Here is a 19,728-nt window from a genome sequence, read left to right on the forward strand (position 1 = left end):
AAAAAATGCAATTTCCTGTAAAGAAACCTGAAAAGTTTCTGATTTTCTCAAATGAAAAGAAGAAATGTAGTTGCAGTTTATATGAGCCTGTCTAAAAAACAGAGTTTCGCTTAGCAGTTTTTTTTTTGTAAAATTGTGTTTTTTGATAAAATATTTAGATAAGAATCATCTACTGATTACATATGAATATTTTTAAATCTTACCTACATACGAATTGCAAATTTAAATTTAAAAAAATCATGAATGCACTTAGTTTAACATGTTATTCGAAACTATCTGCTATATTACAGCATACATTTTACAGTTAATCTATCATTATATTTTTGAGCTTACACTCAGTTTTACCAAGGTGAAATCGGGTCCCAGATGTCGCTATATGACATTGTCGGCGTGGGAGCAGATAGAAAAAGGGTATAATAGCTAATTCTGAAAAAAAAAAAAAAAAAAACTCCCCATTTTTTCTTGTGTGTGTTTGTGTGGGTCCAGGAAAGCCAACTCTATAGATAAATTTAAAAAACAAAAATTATTAAATATAAATACAGAAGTAAAAAAAATAAAATAAAAAAACCAAAACTCGCTACTTAAATCGAGGACCCGCCCCACACGTACCATTCATTATGTTCTGACCTCTATACTGCACTGCCGCACTTCGGATCGGAAGTTGAATATACTTATTCTAATAGTTAGTTATAAATTTTTTTGTGTGTAAAATCGTGTTTTTTCTGAAAAGCCACATATATAGATAAACTTAAAAAGCCAAACATTATTAAATATAAAATTTGAACCGCATTGTTAAAACCGTTTCCGAGATACACGAAATAAATAAATTTATTTGTATAAAGGGATTACTTGTTTAAAATTATAAGATTTTAAAACTATTATAAACAATTACCTTATTAATAAAATTGTGGTAATAAGTAGATTTAATAATAACACTCCCAACAATAACTGGAAAAAATTCCTAAAACACTATCCTGATTTCATCCGATACAATGGCTTATAATTGGTTATTATAATAAGGTATGTTTACAAATTTTTACTGTATTTTCTTCAAAGTGAACAGTAAGTGTTTAAGATTCCCTTACAGTGAGTTGTTATGGATATAACAAGTGCAAAGAAGCCGAGCGTTTAGGTAACTTTGTACAAAATTGTGGAAAAAATTATAATTAAATTACTGAATGATTTACATGGTGTTATGAAAAGTTTCTCTAACAACCATGCAACGAAAAAAAAATGAAATAAAAAAAGGTAAGTTATTTGTTTAGAAAAATGCATGTAATTAATTTCGAAATTGATTTTATGGATATGAAGATCTGTACAAAGTAAACCAAAATTTATAATTTTCACATATATCATTGTTTAAAGTACGAGCTGATGTTTTTGTGAGGGTAATCGTTTGGTCGCTTTTTTCACGTTTTTGGAGAAACCGTTTAACCAGTGATTATCAAATTTGATATAAATATGGTTTGTAAAATAAGAATGTTCACTAAGGAGTATTTTTCTCAAATTTTTGATCAGAATCATAGTTAAAAAAAGAAAATTAGAATTTTTTTTAATGATATCACTTATGTTGCAGACTGACTTTTTTCTTGATTTTTGCAAATTTTCAAAAAAATATGTATAATTTATAAGATTTATATATATACAGTGGCTCAAAAAATTGAGAGTACACCTTACTTTTAATTGATAAATCCAACTTTTAACATATATAACACATTACCGGGAAGTGCAGACATGTTTTTATTTTTACACATAACAAATGGTTTAATTTAGAGTAAAAATAAAGAAAAACCAACGAAAAATTTCTAAATTGAAAATTTTCAGAAGCATTTTAAATAAACATACGCAGAATTTTGCCTCAAAAAATTGAGAATACACCAATGAAATTTTTGCAATATCACGCATAGAAATAAAGTGTCAATATTAAACTGCATGTCTTTTGGCTCTTATAATGGCCTCTAAATGTCATGGTACCGATTTGACCCATTTTTGGTGGTATTTGCAGATATTTTACCCCATTCTTCTTGCACACTTGTTTTAAATGAATTTTGTTTCTAATTTTGTGTTTTTGAACCACTTTTTCGGGTATGACCCACGAATATTCAATTCCATTGATGTCGGGGTACTGTGGTGGTGTGTGTAACTGTTGTTTACAATGAAAAAGACATCATATTTTGAAGTTACGTGTATTCTGTTTGGGGTCGTTGTCTTACTGGAAAATGAAATTTCCATCTAAACCCAAATTTTTAGCACTTTCCTTTAGATTTCTGCGAAGTATATCCAAGTAAACCGTATCATTTATAATGCCATCTATAAAAATTAAATTTCCTACCCCGGATGTAGCCATGTAACCTCAAATCATCACGGAGTCAACATCATGTTTAACTGTAGGACGTAAATTTTTTGGATACAAAGCAGTATTACGCTTTCTCCATACAGTAAGATGGTTGTCACTGCCAAAAATGTTGAGGTTTCTTTCATTACTAAATATAGATTTCTTCCAAAGGTTATTGGTCTTCAATTGATGAGTGTTTGCAAACTTCAAATGCTTTTTCTGAATTTGCAAGCTGATGAACGGTTTCTCTTTAACAATGCTACTTTTATATCCAGCTTGCCTAATGGCATTTAGCACAGTTTCAGCACTTACACTTCTGCCTATGATTTGAAAAGTTTCTGCAACATGTTGGTTGAACCATATGGTAGCAGCAATCTAAAGGAAAGTGTTAAAAATTTGGGTTTAGATGGAAATTCCATTTTCCAGCAGGACAACGACCACAAACAGAATGCACGTAACGTCAAAATATGATGTCTTTTTCATTGTAAGCAACAGTTACACACACCACCACAGTACCCCGACATCAATGTCATTGAATATTCGTGGGCCATTCTCGAAAAAGTGGTTCAAAAATACAAAATTAGAGACAAAACCCATTTAAAACAAGTGGTGCAAGAAGAATGGGGTAAAATATTTTCAGATACCACCGAAAATTAATCGAATCGGTACCATGACGTTTAGAGACCATTATAAGAGCCAAAAGACATGCAATTTAATAGTGATACTTTGTTTCTATGCATGATATTGCAGAAATTTCATTGGTGTATTCTCAATTTTTTGAGGCAAAATTCCGCGTATGTTTATTTAAAATGCTTCTGAAAATTTTCAATTTAGAAATTTTTCGTTGGTTTTTCTTTATTTTTACTCTAAATTAAACCATTTGTTATGTGTAAAAATAAAAACAAGTTTGCACTTCCCAGTAATGTGTTATTTATATTGAAAGTCGCATTTATCAAGTAAACGTAAGGTGTATTCTCAATTTTTTGAGCCACTGTATATGCATAATTTAAAACAATGCTTTTCCTTGTTGCAATATTATTCAAGCCCATTTTCATTATTAGTATAATTTTCGTTTTATTATTTTCATAAATTATTTAAAAAATTCGAATTTATAAATAAAATTTCATTATTTATATAAATTTATATTACAAAATTTCATTATTTATTACGTGTTACAACAATAGAAGAATTTTACTTTTCTTTCATAGTTGAAAATTAAGATAGCATTGTAATGATTTTTTCTTAGTTTTTTTTTCTTATATGAGTATTGGACCCGTCAGAAAAATTCGAACTTGAGAATTGACCAATCTTTAGGTTTCGACCACCTTGAATTCAAAAAATACATTTTATGACATTATATCTGTTTGTCTGTGAACATGATGCCTCAAAAGAGTTTTGAATTATGGGAATGAAATTTGGTAAGTGGATATAACACGATATTTGTAAATTTCTATCAATCTTTGAATGAAATTTCCAGTCAGACTTCCATTCTGAGGAAGTCTGTCTGTAAGGCTCTTACAGCACAAGTGAGCTCGACAGCTACAAAACACTAAAAAAATAGACCCATAAAATTGGGTACAGATTTAGTATCTAAAATATATAAGATCGTAATTCTTAAAAAATCTCAGCCAATTCTGTCAAAATTGACCGTTTGTTGATTTGCACGAATAATTAAAAAAAGCAATGATTTAAATAAATGAATTTTGGCATTTGATCATGTTGCTACGATTTTAGCTGAATGATAAAATTTTCTTTTGATTGATTAAAAAAACCCTTCTAAAAAACACATTTGCACGATAGATTCAGTCAAAATGCTTAATTCACACCGAAGATTAAATTTCCTAACTATTGCTTGACACTCACGGATTTTTTTGACTTTACCTTAGGTTCACAATTTTCTGCGGGGGAAAGGTATAGTTGATGGATAATATGCGAGAAAGTTTCATGGAGATGACTCCTTCTAAATCTGTAAGTAAAATCTTCTACGATGTTATATTTGAAAAGACAACCTGTAAGATTATGGTTGCTATTTTTTAAATTCTTTATATTGGCATGTTTTAATAGTTAACATGCTGAGATGTAAAATATTCATCACCATTTTAAACTATTACCTATTGTATAATTTATAAACAAAATAAAAAAGAAAGCTGCCGGAGAAATTGGACAATTAGACGTCAGATAATGCGATTAACTATTTGATTGCTTTAAGAACGTTCTTAAAGACTATGGCAGATCAAGTGCAATGCTACTAAAAAAAAATTCGATTTTAATGTCAACACAATTTGAAATTTGAAATTACATTTTTAAAGAACCAATGAATACCGAATAATGAATAAGAGTTTCGACTGAAATTAAATACAATTAATATACCGGACGAATAAATCGCAGTGGTTTAGTATAACAAATTTGAAAATTTGAACAAATTTTAAAAATTCGATATATTATTCAATAGAAAGTAAAAATATAAATAAATCAAAAAGTTAAAAAGGAATATTTAAGAACAGGAACTGAACATAAGCGCGTTTGCGCCAGTAATTCTGGTTCGAGTTCCATCGGCATCCTGCTTGAAGATGACAATGATCTTTTCACTTCTGACGTTTTCATACCTGCCGGCCTTGACCCCTTTTTTGATGAAATGAAAACACAAAAGTTAAGGAAGTTCATTGAATGTCATTCTGAGATTAACTTTCCCGGTTTAAAAATGCTTCTTTGTTAACAGTAAGCAGATAAATAAGCTGAATGTTTAGCGATACACTGATTTATTATGAAAGATTTTATAACTGTGATTTATAGAGTGTTTCGTTACCTCGTATTTTTTAACGGAAATTATAAAATTATGTGATAAATTATTCAGGAATTTTTTTAATTAATGCAATTTTTCATAAGTTTTCATGCATTAGAATAAGGAAGTTGTTTTGTTCTAGAATTTCAGGGCATGTATTTTGCTTTTTTTTGTTTTTAAATATTATTTATCATTTTATTTTTTACAAACTTTAAGAAAGCAATTAAACATTTTAATATTTTGTAAAAGATAATTGATGAAAGATTTTTTTTGGGCTAAAAAAATAAGCCATCAAAATTATTTAATGAAATGCAGAAAGAAAATTTTGCATAATTTTCATCTTTCAGGCAATGCATTATTTATATGAAACATGGAAGTGCGAAAAACCAACATAATTATCGAAAATATTATTTAATTAACTTTACGAAATATTTGAAAGCGAAATGTTAATAAATCAAGTCGAAACATACTTGATTCCACGGCTCTCGGATTTTTTTTTTTTTTTTTTTTACAATTACACATTCAGATTCCTCTAATTTATTTTCCCCTTAAACTTTGCCACTGAACTGTAATTTTAATCATTTGATTGAATAATGAGTTTTCACTTTATTATCATTTTAATGTTGTATAATATATTAAATTAAACCAGAGAAAGCAATTTCCCGCAACTTTCACGCATTATACATGATAAAAATGTTACCCCCCCCCCTTGTAAGAAAATTGTTGACATTAGGTAAAGCTATGAGCAGAATTTTATTTTCAGAACCACGAATAAGCTTTTGTTACTTCATAATGTAGTGAAGAAAGATGCATTTTGGTAGCTTTACCCAACCGATTGCCTAAAACATTTGATGCAGAACTGAAATTCTAAAAACGAAATTATATATTAGATTTTATACATTCATGTTGTTGGATATTTGAGTTATAAATGTACACGCCTGTAAATGATCAATCTGTGGACAAATTTGATTCATAAATTGATAGGAATCTACACTTTAGATATTAAAGTTGCGTTCAATATAAGATTCTCTTAGCTTTCTAAGTATTGAAGTGTTTTTAGAGTTTACTTCTTTCAAACGGGGAGACAGAAAAAATTACAGCAAATTTATTTCATTCAGAATTTGATAGAAATTTATAAGGCCGAAAAAGTATTGATTTCTTTGGAATTCTATTTCATCTTTTTGCAAATGATAATTGCTGGAAAATGGAAAAAAGGAACGAAAGCATGCAATAATTTAACAACTATTAAAACTAACAAATAAACATGAAAATAGTTCCTTTTTTTAACTGCTATTTATTGAAAAAGTAAAGAAAATAAAAGACATTACTTTGAAAGACAGTGTTATAATGTGCTATAGGAACCTTGTATTATCTTTACATGTCTCTCTGAGATCTGCTATTGGTTAACTATTATAGAAATATTTTTTTCAAAGTATAATATAGTATGTTGTTAAAAAAACCCGTAAAGATTTTAAACAAATACCGAAACATTTTATCAGTTCCCAAAAAATAAAAATAAAAATATTTTCTGAGCTTTAAACATATTTGAAGAAATTATCGTTTGCAATAATATTTCTTTCAAATAACTGCAGAAAATAACGAAGTATGACAAAATTGAGAATTTATCGTTTGATTTTTTTAAATTATGTAGTGAAAAAATATCGTCTGCTTTCTTAAATGACATTTGTATTTAAATGTTATAATTGCTCTTTTGAATATTTAAATTATAAATATTAATTGGAATAAAACCATATACATTAGATTTTTTAGCATACATATTCTAAAGCTATGACGCTTGTCTTTTTTTAAAATATAGTTTACTCTCAGTAATCCGACATTCATCAGACCAAAGAGACAACAGTTATCAGGTTATATTAAAAAAATATGGATCAGAGTGGTTTTCATAGCAAAATAATTCATTTAAGTTACTAAATTTATGTTTATTACACAAAATTATACAGAAAATTATTCTTCGGGTAACAAATATTCAAAAATAAAAATAAAAATTCGAAATAAATTAATTTGAATAATAATATTTAAAAATTTGAGCACCAGGTTTTTTACGACTTTGCAAGAAAGTGGCATAATGTCACTTACTGATGTCTGCTTGCAGTGATTCATATTAATTGCCCTGCTAAAAACTCCGAATTAAAGAGGGGCAATAGTAAGATTACAGAGGATCAACTAAATTATTTTAGTTATTTTTATACAATTGCTTTAGATAATCAAAATAATTGATTTATAATCTGATTTGAATTAGATTGATAATGATTAACTTCATTAATATTTTTTACGAAGCTTCCCATTTTGTTATTTGATATGTAAGAATCGTTACTTCAGTTCTCAAATTTTGTGAAGAATTTCATTTTTATTTAAAAATTATTGTTATCAAGCTTTATAGAATCACGAAAATAAAAAGAAAACTATTGTGATAAAATTATATGTCGCATTAAAATCATAGCGCATTTTTTGTCTGTAAAATTATTTTGTTAATGCGTTTTAATAATGCATTAAATGCATAAAATATATGTAATTATCATCAAATTTATTACTCTTACAAAAGTATATATTGGGTTGGCAACTAAGTAATTGCGGATTTCACTCATAGATGGTTTCAGTTGAATTTTTAGGTTTGCAGACGTAGTACAAATGTAAAACACATTTTGTAATTTGATAGTTGGCAATTCAGCTGTCAATCAGTAAAAAAAGTTTTTTGATCGGTTGCGTAGTTTTCGTTTGGCGTTCGTTGAAAAATGGAAAATCAAAAGGAACATTTTCGTCATATTTTGCTTTTTTATTTCCGCAAAGGGAAAAAGGCATTGCAAGCTCATAAAAAGTTATGTGCTGTTTATGGTGACGAAGCCTTAAAAGAACGACAGTGTCAAAATTGGTTTGCCAAATTTCGTTCTGATGATTTTTCACTCAAAGATGAAAAACGCTCTGGTCGTCCAGTTGAAGTTCATGACGACCTAATCAAAGCAATAATCGATTCGGATCGTCACAGTACAACACGTGAGATTGCAGAGAAGCTTCATGTATCACATACATGCATTGAAAATCACTTAAAACAGCTTGGCTATGTTCAAAAACTGGATACATGGGTTCCTCACGAACTGAAAGAAACGCATTTAACGTAACGCATTAACAGCTGCGATTTTCTAAAGAAAAGTAATGAAAATGATCCATTTTTAAAACGACTGATAACTGACGATGAAAAGTGGGTTGTTTACAACAGTATCAAGTGGAAAAGATCGTGGAGCAGGCCAGGTGAACCAACTCAAACAACATCAAAAGCTGATATTCATCAAAAGAAGGTTTTGTTATCAGTTTGGTGGGATTACAAAGGAATTGTCTACTTTGAACTCTTACCCCCAACCGAACGATCAATTCTGATGTCTACATTGAACAACTAACGAAATTAAACCACGCAGTTGAAGAAAAGCGGCCCGAATTGACAAATCGAAAAGGTGTTGTATTCCATCATGACAATGCAAGGCCACACACATCTTTGGTCATTCGGCAAAAATTATTGGAACTTGGTTGGGATATTTTGCCACATCCACCATATAGTCCTGACCTTGCACCATTTGATTACTTTTTGTTTCGATCTTTACAAAACACCTTGAATGGTTTAAAATTTCAATAATGATGATGATGTCAAATCGTACCTGATTCAGTTTTTTGCTAATAAAAACCAGAAGTTTTATGAACGTGGGATTATTATGCTGCCTGAAAGATGGCAAAAGATCATTGATCAAAATGGGCAATACATTACAGAATAAAGTTATTTAGTTCCATGAAAAAATTGTCTTTGATTTTCTAAAAAAATCCGCAATTACTTAGTTGCCAACCCAATATTTATATATTAAATGACAGGCGTTCAAAGACTTTGAAAATTTCCATAATAATTTTGCTTCGAATACAGTATATAAGATATAATATTAAGGAACCACTGCTCAAAGATGTAGAAATTGTAGGGAAAGTCATTTTTCTATGTTGTATTATTCTCTCAAATTAAAAAATTTTTCTGTTGTCTATATATCTAAATCTGTCCTTTTAGAATTAAAATTTTTTTTTATTGCTGTTATTAATAATTATTGATTCCATCCAAAAGAAAGCAAGCGCAATTATGCTTAATCTAAGTATTAACAATTGCAGAATCAAATAAAAGAATTTTTTAATCATACATAATTTAAAATACTACAAAAATAGAGATTGAGTTACCATCCTATTAGAGGGATATATAAGAGCAAACATTTGAAAGGAAAGGAGGTTAAATTTACGACGAACATCATATTTGGTATCTGTATTTCAATTTTTCTAAAATCAAACTACGTAAATATAAAGATCAGTTCTAGCCTATTATTTTCAGAAAAAAGAATATAATAGTATTATCTGTGTAATACAAATAATATACTGTAAATTATTGATCACTGTAAGAAAAGCTTCAAGGATTACTATTTTCTTTTGATAGAAAAATATAGATTAATTTCATTCGAAAGTATTTAAAGAAGAGTAAGACAAATGACGCCAAATAATTTGGGTATTTTAAATAAATTTTTATTAGCATTCCGTTTAGTTCCATGTTCAACAATGTTATTTTCTGAATGCCAGGAACATACATGTAAAATATAAATGTCTTTTATAAATGGTGCTATGTTCAAAAACCTTTATTTTATGTACCAAAAAGGAAACTGAAATATTTGAATTCTGTTGTTAATATTTATATTTTATTGAAATAAAAAAGAATAGCTTCATAATATATCAACATTTAGATTTTTGCCATTAATTAAAAAAAAAAAACCTCTGTTATCTCCTGAAAAAGCTAATTATCGACAAATGCTAATAATATTGAATTAAAATGCTAACGCAAAAATAAGAAGCAATCCATCTATGTATTCCTTATTTCCTTATTTAAAATAATTCCTTTAAACCATTCCTTATTTAAAATAATAAGGAAACCCATCCAATCAAAAACCCAAAGCCAACCAACAAGCGAATCCAGTCGTCTAATTCAATAACTGGTTAGATTTTATTAGTTATTTCATTTGAAAGCATATGACTCCTAGATAAGTCATTAATGGTCACCTGCTTTCATCATTTGCTCTTCCATCTTTCTGCTCCTCCATTTTTGACCGATTTCAAAACTTTTTATTTCATATGAAAGCTCATGACCCTTAGATATGCATAAAGGGTTGTATTGTCCCCAACATTCTCTATTTTTGAAATCCAAATGACTGAATTTCATAATGCATTCTGTATGAGAAAATGGGATAATCAGTCAAAATTACGGAGCCTTTTTCAAGAATTTTATTTTTGTATGAAAGCTCATGATCTCTAGATATGTCATCAAGAGACCTCTATTTCTCAGAGAAATAAAAAAAAAACAGTTTTAAAGTGCAGTTCCAATGATAAAATTTTGCTACAATGAAAAAATTTCGCAGCCCAACTGAACTGATTTTCAAAAGTTTTATTTTATATGACCTTTAGATATGCCACCAGGGGTCTTTTATTTTAAACCACCCACTATTTTTGGGAGAAATTGAAAAACAAAATTTAATTATACCTTCTTTTTGGAGAAATACTAGAGAAATTTTTCCAGAATCAACCACTGGACCGATTTTTAAAAAAATTCATTTCATATGACAGCTTATGATGCTAAAATTCATCATCAAGGATCGTCTATCTTCTGTTATGAGGAGAAATTAAAAAAATTACTCTCGGCAAGCTGGAAGGCAAAGATATATTCCTTTACATCTAAGTTATTATTTGGCAACATAAATTTTTGATGTTTGAAAAAGTAAAAATTAGTGCTTGAAAATCACATTTTAGCTCCTAATTTGGCTAATTGGATTTATTTTCTATCTTCAATATTAAGAAAGTTATAACAAAATGAAAATTTCAACTCCCCACCATTTACACCCCCTTTGAGCTATATGGACCATTTATGAACTCGTCCGAGATTTTTACATTTCTGACAACATATTCCAAGCCAGTAAAAATGAGAACAAAATTATTCTAGTTGTCCTGTTCACATGATAACATGGGCAAAGCGTTATTCGCCTATCTATCTATCTAAATTTTGAATGAAGGGTGGTTTGGGCTTCTAGGGAACATTATAGGTAAAGAACTGAAGAAAATTTCCCCAAATCTTATCATGAGAACCATTGCAATAGGTAGTCTTTCTGAGGAATTTTCCTAAAAACTTCATTGTACATTATATATGAGAAATTTCCTCGACAATAAAATCTTCCCAATTATTTTCCCTTTCGGCTCACGTCTATGTCAGGAGCGACCTGCATTATAAGAGCAGGGAAGCGATTTGGCTTAGTAAATAACCTCCATCCTGTAGAGGAAACTAAAAAACTATTATGAGGATTCATGATTCTTAGATATATCATTACCTGCTGAATGTCCCTCATCGACCTCTTTGTTTTGAGAGAAATCGGAAACACACTAATTTACTGGAAATTTTCCAAGAAGGAAAACTCGAGTTTCCAGCCAAAATCAATGTACCGGAAATAATTGTTTCATATGAATGCTCATGACTCTTCGAGTTGTCTTTAATGGTAGTCTATCCCATTTTTCTATATTTTGAGATACTGCAAAATAAAGCTTTGACATTAGCCTTAACCTTAATAACTGGAAACCTTTCTAGCTCTTAAGTTACTTTAATGTTCAAATATGCAATCAGGATGTGCCATTACTATATGCAACTTTTGCTTATATTATTGTCTCTATACTTTTAATATGATAAAATGCAGTTAATTAAAGTTAATTTCTTGATTAATTTGATCTTATTAATAGTAGCCTTAAAAGAAGTTGAAACTAGTTTTTTTATTAACCTTAACTAATTTGAATTTTAGCAAAAAAAAAAAAAAAAAAAAAAAAAATATGTGATTGGGAAGGGGAAAAATAAAAATACTGGAAAAAATTTATTACAGTATTGCTTTAATCACTTCATCCAAATTCCAGTTTGAATACCATAAATTTTTTTCTGTCTAAATAGGCGAGTTTCTGTTGCTAGATTGAAAAAAGTTAAGAGAAATAGAGTGCTTTATATTCCCGATATTGCTTTAAAAAGATAGATTTATTCATATAATTGTCTCGTAGAAGTTATTAGGCTGCATGAAATAGATTCAGTAATTATTATTTAATGCAGTTATATATTCCACTACAGTAATATTAACATTAAAAGGAGTAACTTCTTCGAAACTTTTGTAAATCTGGGCCATGATCCTGAATGTTATGAGCTCTCAGAATTTTGTTTTCAGAATGCTGCACATGAGTATTTGGGACGCCTTTTTGCTGAAACTAAAATTTGCTACAAAATTACAATTTTAGTAACATTATTGCTTAACAAATTTCATTAATCTAATCAAAGTTATTTATCCAATTAAAGTCAGTCTCACCAAAGAAACATTATTTTCCAACTTTCAAAAGATGGAAGGCTGTTGAAGGGGTACAAACTAAGGTAGCGTACACTTTAATTACCTACGGTTCCAAATGATAACATGTATACAAAAATAAGCTATCGTGTTGCTTCTTAATGAGATACCGGTCTAATAAAGCTAAATTGAACCAGTTTCAAAAGTTATCAAATTTGTTGACGTTTTTTGAATTGAAGGTAATAAAAGGAAAAGGATCATAATATTAATTTTTGGATTAAGAAAATTTAGATCCAATAAGTACTATAATTGCAAGTATGAAATAATATAATACCGGATTTTGAACTTTTAAATCTGTAATTTGAAGGTTTTAAAATCATTATTCTATAAAATGATGAACATTTTTCAAATAAAATACGAAGCAATTAAATTTTCCAATTTTAAGCGAATTATATAATACAAAATTATAAATCGATGAAGTATGGAATACAACATCAATTCGTTTCGAATATTACTTCGTTTTATAATTTGCCTAAATGGCATTCATTATTTTATAGAATTCCTAGGTATTATTTACAATGCTAGAAAAATTAATTTATAATATAATAAAATATTTACATATTTCTTACTTTGCTTAAAAAATGCCTTGGGATTCTATAGAATGTCAGCTTTTCAAACATTTCTGGCAACATATATAATAGAAATTTAAAAACGAAAACTGAGGAAAAAGGGGCTGCACTTCTTCGTGGACTCAAATCGAATACGAAAACTGGTAATGAATAAAAGCATTTCTACGAATCCAGAAACAATAGAAGATGGGCCTTCTGAGAAAACTAAATATTGAATTACAAAATTATTTTGGGTATGAATTATATTAACCCTTCTCCAATGAATGCGGTATCAGAAAATTTTATACTTTTTTTTTATTTTCTCCTATAGAGAAAGTATAGTAATCGTCAAAAAATTCAAACTCGAAATTTTGACAAATCTCCACATTTTGGATCTCCTTAAGTTCGGAAAACACATTTTTGGAAAATTCCTGTCTGTCTGTAAAAAAGATAACTCAAAAACGCTTTGAGCTAGACGAATAAATTTTAGTTTACGGTTTTTTGCAGATTTCTATAAAATTTTGTGTAAAATTATTTAGGGAAAATTCGTATGTCAGTCTGTTCGAATATGACACGATAACCATAAAACGAAGAGAGCTAGATTGACAAGATTCGGTACACAGATTTAATATCTATACTGTAAACACCTTTCAAAAGCTTGAGAAAAAATCAACATGGGGTTGGCTGTCTGTCGGTCTGTACTTTAGAAGCATGTTAACACGATAATTCAAAAACGCAATGTCTTTAATATATCAAATTAAGTATAAGGAATTTGTGACAAGTGAAATTTTGTGTCAAATCTTTGTTTCAATCGTTTGAGAAAGCATGTCTAAAGCAAATTCTATTTTCGGATATTAATAACCGCAGGAATTAAATGCCAAAAAATTTGCCAGGGACACGCAATATATTCGGCAAAAGCTAAATAGTTAAATTCATGCCTAAAACTGAGTATTGCATGGTCTTGCTCACAAAATTTTCATGTTTTATCATAATTTTAAAAAGAAGAGGCTTTGAAAATTTAGCTGTCCCATATGTCATTTCAGGTAAACTTTCAAGAATTTCAATTTTGACTTTAACACTCAAATCAGTTTTTTTCTTTTTTACTTTCTCGTATAGCTAGTAAAGAGAAAGTACAGTAATCATCAAAAAAAAAAAAAAAAAAATCGAATTTGAGATTTTGACGAATCTCCATGTTTTAAGCTTCCCTGAGACTGAAAAACACATTTTTGGAAAATATCCGTCTATCTGTGACAAAGATAATTTAAAAACGCCTTGATCCAAAAGGATGAAATTACGTATACTGGCTTTATACCAAATTTGCAAATTTTTATCAAATTTTTAGCAAAATCCGTTCAAGGGGAGACTTGTCTGCCCGACTGTTTGAATATAATTTAGTACGATAACTGCAAAACGAAGAGACTAGATAGAAAAAATTCGGCACACAGGATTAACATCTACAATCTAGAGTCTTATAAAATTATGAGCCAAATCCAACAAGAAAGTCTGTCTGTCTGTATTTTCAGAAGCATGTAAACTCTAGTACTTAAAAACGCGACCGCTTAAATATATCAAATTTGGTATGTGATTTAGTAACTACAAGTGTAGTTTTGTGTTAAACTCTTGTTTCAAAACGAATCTAAAATAAAAGTTCTATTTTTGGATATTAGTAACCTCATGACAGGGATTAAATGCCAAACAACTCGCTTAGGATGATACGATAGATTCAGTAAAAATGCGAAATTCACGCCAGAAGTTAATACTGTGTAAATGTTGTACGGCAATGCTTCGCTTTCTGGGATAACACTTTTATTAGAGAGCATGCGAGAAAGTTTTGCGGAGATCATTCCCGCTGTTTACGATACATTCTTCCCAGTACCAGACAGTAGTAGCATAGCACAGCCCATACTGTTGATAACGGACTCCTCCTGCATCGAGTAACTGGAAAAATGCTGACACATGAAATAAATATGCTGGTGACACATGACATAAATATGACACATGTATATATGACACATGAAATAAATATGCTGACATATGAAAAAATATTGCTGTCAAGGGGACACTATTATCAGTTTTAATGGATGCTTAGATATACCAGTGCGATGTCAAGCAATGAGACATACTACATAGAAACCTGGCAAGTTAAATGAATGTACTGAAATTAAGTCAATTAGGCATAAAGAACACTTTCAGACCGATTTTAGCAATCTGGTTTGATAAAAAAAGAATTTAGATCAAACTTTGCTGAATTACCATGAATTAACAGATAAATACCTTTGCTCAATTACCATGAATTACCAAATTGCACTTTTAGCCAACAATCTTTCTAGACGGATTTAGCAATCTGGTTTGATAAAAAAAGAATATAAAATCATACTTTGCTAAATTACTATGAATTAGCAGATTGTTTCCGTAAAAGTTTTATTTCAAAAGAACGTGATTGTCCTTTTTGAAATATCGAAAAAGTGAAAAAAATCCGAAAGAATAAAGAAGAAATCGGATATAATTAAAAACTTAAATTAGGTATGTTTGCGTCCGAACAGAAAAAATAATCTTAATTTGTTTCCACTCCTTTTCACATCAATAATTTATCAACATTCTGAATAAAATTTCTATACAAGAATTTATTTAATTATATTTGAGGATAAATTGCATAAAAAAACTGTAAGAAAAAACATTCCATACATTCAAATGAAAACACATTTACATTAATAATAAGTACAATGAGTTCCATTTCGCCATCACATTTTGTCCCTTTTCTTCTCTTTTAGTATAATTAAATCATTCTTGGAATTTCCTGTTCTAAGCTATGGAAGCAGATGTTTGGCTTCCCATACGAAATGAATACTTCCTTCAAAAGAAGAGAGACATTTCCAATAATTACTAATAAATATTTTATCACACTATTCATAATAAAACCCGGAACCTTGCAATGATATTCAAGCATAACCTGTATTTTCTTCCATGTTTTTAAAATTGCCTTGTGCTTATGGTTAGAAAGATTTGCAATAAGATTTTCCCTATAAAGATTCACCTTTTCATTTAAAACTATTAAAAATCTTCTTCGAAAAATAGCTGGCTTCAGCTACTAAATCAAGATTGTAATACATTTCAAAAATGCATATAGATCAACCAAATGCTACTACGTTTACCACAGGCAAACTAGCATTTGCCCATCGTAGCAGAAGTCAACCTGATTCTTTACGTTTGAGCCGAGAATGGACGCTGAAATATGACTGCAAAATGGATTTCATTTTACGACTTTTAATTTGGGCAGGTCTTCTGACAAATCCAGATAAAAGTTTTAGGAATAAAATATTGTTTTGCGTGTTTTCTGTCTGTTATTTGCTCGTCATAGTCGATTTTCTTATCTCTATTTTTATTTCTGTTTGGAATAAAAATTTCTTGTTAAAAATACATGTGCTTCAAATGATGACCTATGTTATGAGCATTCTCACCTGGTATGCGATGAGACAAAAAAGGAAATTATTTACTTCCTTGGTGAGCTTAATGAACAATGCTCATCCTTTTAAACTTGCCAAATTCGAAAAATTTATACTGTTTTTCATTTGTAGTACACCTATTATATTTGCGTTCACAATTGCGATTGGCATCACTTTTTTAGAACAAGATCAATACATAAAATATGGAAGTATTATGAATCTTTATCTTAGAGGCACAGTTTTAACTCTGAAGCATTTGATAACGTCTCTAGTGTTTCCAACATGGGCTAATTTGTTGGTTCTGATTTACTATCGCCTATGCAAAACCGTTTGTCTAATGATAAGAGATCTTACTGAAGAGATTGAAAAATGCTCTGTTCAAGACTTTACACCCTCCAAACAAGCGAATATTATAAACCAAGAATTGAAAATTAATAGAGTGGTGCAATATTTACAGGAAATATTCTCTGTTTCTTCTTTTCTTCTATCTATTGCACATTTCGGTATTTGCATTTCTGTTCTTGGCCTGCTTTTTAAAATAACTATCGCAAACATCAGTCTGCATTTTGCAATAACTTTGCTGTTAAATTTGGCCAATTCTTTTGCTGGTTTGATGACTTGCTTATGGATGGCAGGAGGACTTCCAGTTGAAGCTTCCAAATTTAAGGAAGCTTTTAGAAGAAAGATTAATCAAAGACTGATGTTCCTGCACGAAGAAGAGGATATATTCTTTGAAAAATGTTTACCAGATATATCCAGTTACTTACTCTCTGGCTGTAATATCATCTATTTTCAACGAAGTTCAATTCTTGCTGTAGTTGGAACTCTTCTTTCTTACACATTCCTTTTAATTAATTGACGGCCAATGACTAATGACTCATCCAAAAAGATTGATTGTGCTTGAATGACAGATTTCGTTTTTTTCTCAATTTTAAAGATATATACCATAAAATGATTTAATTTTTTTGCCTATGATGCATACATACTTGCTAAAAAAACGAACAATAGTATAAGAATAAAGAATGTTTTCCCATTCAGTTAGCTATTTGACTGCCTTTAATATATATTTTTGAGCATTATTGGTTTTGCATGAAAGAAGATAAGAAGTGAATTTAAATCTAATCTTTAATGTCGTTTTAGGTATGACAATGCTTAAAAATACTGAAAAATTTGATATCTGATGCTCTAGAAGTGATTGGCATCATGGTATCTTGACAAATGCCATGCTTTTTTTTTAAAACTGCTTTTAGAGATTCAGTTTTAAAATATGCACATAAATTTGGGTATTATTTAAATGTTTCAGTAAATCATACTCTTACAAGCTTGATATATATATATTTTATCTTTATGAAATATCTGACCTACATCGCGAAATTTCTCAACATTTTAATGACAATTCGTAAATTCTTAGAATTTAATGAATTTTAACAATCTGATAGATTCCTCGATTCATTCTATTTTACCTTTTTTAGTTACTTTTCATTTTCATGTAATATTTTTAAGTATATTTTATGTATTTAGTTCTTTTCAGTAGTTTTTCTTTTTTAATTTCAGATTGAAAACAGGACAAATGCTATCGAGCCTTTTTTTTAAAAAACTAATTTTTAATTTTCATCAAATAGCTGAGCAATCAGGGGGAGGGGTAGTCTCTAAAAATTCAACAAATTTTATTGCAATTACCCGTGTTTAATTGCAAAAGAAGATTCACAATGATTGCGTCTCCTATTGTATTTGTGATTACTTTCTTTTTTATAATCATACCTGTACAAAATGAAGGCGATCCATTCGATTTGAATATAAATACCAAATAATAGAGAATAAGAGACTATAAGCAGCGACAACTTAAATTGACAACATAGGGAAATGTATTGGAATACCATAACATACTTATAAATTTATGATCAGATCTAGATTTAAAAAGAAATACTATCTTTAAAAGTATTATGAAGAAAATGTGGCCTTTGACGATTATCTTTTTCATCGAGATGATTAACTTTTTAGACTGTTAGGTGATTAATATTGGAATGCATTTTTTAAAAACTTTATTTTGTTATTTGATACCATTGAAAAACATGAATTTAAATTGAATTATTCTACATTAAAACTACTGTATATGTAAATTTAAAAAAATGTATATTCTAGAAAATAATTGCTGAAGTGAAAATCTAACTTCTGAGTTAATGATTGCAAATGAGTGTGACTTTCATCATAACATTTACACATATTGTTACAGAATGTGGTAAATTGTAAGCATATAATACATTTCATGATTGTAATCGAACTCATCTAACTTTTATCAATGTTACATTATGGATTTTCTACCTTGGTTATCAGTACAGATATGATATATCCTGGTCACGGCACCATTTTCCACGTATATCCTTTCAACCGACAGGGAATCCTAGAGATTCCAAGTTCGGGGATATTCTGTAGTGAAAGAAAGAAAGAAAGTACAGATATGAATATTATTTTTAAATTTAAATTTTCTGTTTTTTCCATGTTGAGTATGTTTTTGTTGAAAATACGCTTTTAATAGAATTTCTGAAGTTTTGTGATATTTACATTTAAGGCGTAACCTCAAAAACAAGCGAAACTGAAAATTTTTCAAATTTTATCCATTTTTAAACATTGTTGCTCTTTATTGTAATATAATTGATGCATAAGTGCATAGCACTTTTTTTTAAAGAATGAAAATTTTTTCACTTAATTCATTGAATTTTTTTGTTAAATTAGAAACTTTTATTAAATAATCCTCTGAGATATTACGTAAATTATGAAACATACTCTATAGTGTACTTATTGATAGTTAGTTAGTTAGTTTGTGATTTTTTGGCGCAAGGGCCATATTTGGCCATGCTGCGCCAATAGTATGGTAGAAGTCACTGGTCTAATGGTATGGTGAATTATTTCAGTAAAAATCAAAAGCAAATTTTAAAATATGAAGTGTTCACTATAGTAAACAAGGTTAAAAGTGTAAAAAGATTTGCTATTTAAATATAAGGATAAAATCCAATTGTTTTCAGAAATGTAAAAATTGATACTTATTGATGGAAAGCTGAAGGTTTCTATTTACTATCCTTACATTTTTCATGAACATATTCAATTTATGCAAAAAAATTATAGGATTACTTAAGTTCACTACTATTTAAATCAAAGTTCACAGTTTTGTCGA

At 29.1% G+C, this 19,728-nt stretch overlaps 1 protein-coding gene across 2 annotated transcripts in view; it reads left to right on the top strand.

The window, feature by feature from the left end:
* Positions 1–19,728, top strand: part of LOC129956611 (uncharacterized) — a 136,438-nt gene that overhangs the window by 32,396 nt on the left and 84,314 nt on the right. Inside the window, exon 2 of one of the 2 annotated variants that reach the window (XM_056068552.1) lies at positions 4,222–4,303. The exons of the other annotated variant lie outside the window; for it this stretch is intronic. The gene's annotated coding sequence lies outside the window, so the exon portion shown is untranslated. The remainder of the gene's footprint in view (positions 1–4,221; positions 4,304–19,728) is intronic. 2 annotated transcript variants of the gene reach the window in all.

The sequence above is a fragment of the Argiope bruennichi genome, chromosome 2 (assembly GCF_947563725.1).
Source record: "Argiope bruennichi chromosome 2, qqArgBrue1.1, whole genome shotgun sequence".
Lineage (NCBI taxonomy): Eukaryota > Metazoa > Arthropoda > Arachnida > Araneae > Araneidae > Argiope > Argiope bruennichi.